The sequence below is a fragment of the Propithecus coquereli genome, unplaced genomic scaffold (assembly GCF_000956105.1).
Source record: "Propithecus coquereli isolate 6110/MARCELLA unplaced genomic scaffold, Pcoq_1.0 Scaffold3, whole genome shotgun sequence".
Lineage (NCBI taxonomy): Eukaryota > Metazoa > Chordata > Mammalia > Primates > Indriidae > Propithecus > Propithecus coquereli.
The window spans coordinates 15,654,813-15,657,404 of record NW_012148618.1 but is presented as its reverse complement, the minus strand read 5'-3'; positions in this window follow the sequence as shown (position 1 = coordinate 15,657,404).

Sequence of the window (2,592 nt, the reverse complement as noted above, 5' to 3'; positions counted from 1 at the left end):
AATACAACATAATTTTAGGATTTTTTAAATGCCAAGGAAGACATACATGATGCCATTCATTTAAAATTCAAAAAGAGGCAGAATGAAACTATATTTGTAGGTATACATATGTAGTATAGAAAAAACTAAATAGTACATTTGTTGGAAAAACAAACCTATGAATTATTTTTAAGAAGAAAAAAGTTAGAAACAAAATATAGAATAATGATTACTTAAGGGCTGGGAGAGGCACACAGGGACCTTCAAAGATTTTGTTACTATTCTATTTCCAAAGTTAGGTGGTCAATTAATGAGTGTTTGGTTTTTTTGTATCATTCCCTAAAAACACTGCACATGTATATTACCTACACTATTCTATGTGTATTTTGTAATTTAATTTTTCAAAATAATCAAGAAAGCATATCACCTTAGCAGAATTTTATCGAAAGTGGTTAAACAAATATTTGACCTTGAATGAATCATCTTTATCCACCTGATAAATTATCTAGAGTATCTCTTTCTTTGGAAATACCCGGTAATCCAGTTTTACTATTTTTTTCTTCTTCAGTATCTCAGCTATGTTATTATAAAACTGTGCAATAACATTACCACAGCTATTCTAAAAGTTCATTTAGTCCAAGAAAAGTTCAAGGCATTCTCCTTTTGAGGATCTCACATCAGTGAATTGCTAACACATTGACCGGGGCCTCCTTTACCCTCTATGTCATATGGAATGTTTTTGTTGCAATTAGCCTCATCTCTTGTCACCTGAGAGACAATATATAGGATAGCTCCACTCATGAGTCTTGTGAATATGACTCAGGGTCTATTTCTAGCAAGGATGTTCCATATTGGTGTTTTATAATTCATATTCATTAGAAGGATTTATACCTTAAGCTATATTCTGAATTCTATGTAGAGGGATTGTTCAAATTATACAGCACAGAATAACCACTTATCTGAGAAAACTGTGGGAAAATGATTTTGTGTCATCCATATTAAGACAAATACTGGAGAGCTGAGGTGGTATGTCAGAGAAAATATTCAGGTAGATGCTTACAGATAGTGGAAATTATGTGTACACCTGTGATCTGTCATCATTCCCTTCATCATCTGAATAAAACATTCATTTCTTTCCTTTTTTTAAAAAAACAGCTTTATTGTGGTACAATTTACATCTTGTAAAATTTGCCCATTTTAAGTATACAGTTTGCTTAGTTTTAGTTTATGTCATTATGCAACCATCACCATAAAAATATTCATTTTTAAGAAGATTTTTTGCCAAATTTTTCTTTTTTTTTTTTTTAATGGCTAAGTCTTGTACGTCTCCTCAGGAAAACATTGCACTATTTAGTGTTATATCATTCTATAGAGAACGTCAATATTTGGTCACAGCATTAAGAGCTCTTGGTTTCACAACTCCATGAGCCTTCTTTGAAATGACCAATTTTTCCAAATTTAGATTAGAATTTATATCTATTCCCCCCCATCTTTCACTATCCCCAACTTGATCACAATTTTTCCTTAGAATTTTCTCCTACTATTCTGGTGAATATTGACCTCCCTTTCTCTGTACTTTGTAGCAATACAGATTTTAGATATTAATTATCTAGAATTCTAAGAGGTAATAACTAGGTTCTCTTCTGTTCCCCAAACGCTTTATCATATTACTTAAAATTCTTTACCACAGTGCCTAAAACCCCACAGTTAGAAATATTTTCTTACTGAATATGGACTGTATGTTAGCTAGAAGTATTGTGTCAATGTTAAATTTTCTGAATTTTATAATTTAGTACTGTGATTATATAAGAGAATACCTGGTTCTCAGGAGATACTTGCTGATGTATTTATGGACAAGGATTATAATTCCTGCAACTTAATCTGAAGTGGTTCAGCAAAAATAACATTAATAATAATTGTACGCCTACACAATCATATAGATTGGATCTGGGGGGAGAAAGACCAAGAAAATGTGGCAAAATGTTCCTAATTGGTGAATCTACATAGAGAGTATATGGGAGTTCATTATACAAATGTGCAACATTTTTGTAAATTTGACTTATTATAAAACAAAAAGATAAAAGAAGAAAATATGTTCCTTTAGTTCAGTAGTTCTCTGCCCCAGCCACACATTAGAATTATCTGAAAGCTTTTAGAAATTCCAACTGCCTGGGCCCCACCTGCTAGAGATTTTTATTTAATTGGTTTTGGGTGGGGTCCAGCCATCTGAATTTTTTTAAAGCCCCCTGGATGAACCTAATGTGCAATCTAGAGTTAAGAACCCTTGCATCATAAAAGTAATATATTTTAAGGTTGTGCACCATGGCTCATACCTGAATTCCCAGCACTTTGGGAGGCTGAAGTGGGAGGACCACTTCAGCCCAGGAATTCAAGACCAGCCTGAGCAACATAGCGAGACCTCATCTCTACAAAAAATAGAAAAATCAGTGGGGCATGGTGGTGTGTGCCTGTAGTCCCATCTACTTGGGAGGCTAAGGCAGGAGGATTGCTAGATCCCAAGGATTTGAGGTTGCGGCGAGCAGTAATGACAGCACTGCACTCTACCCTGGGCCACAGAGCAAGACTTTGTCTCAAAAAAAAAAAAAAAAAAAA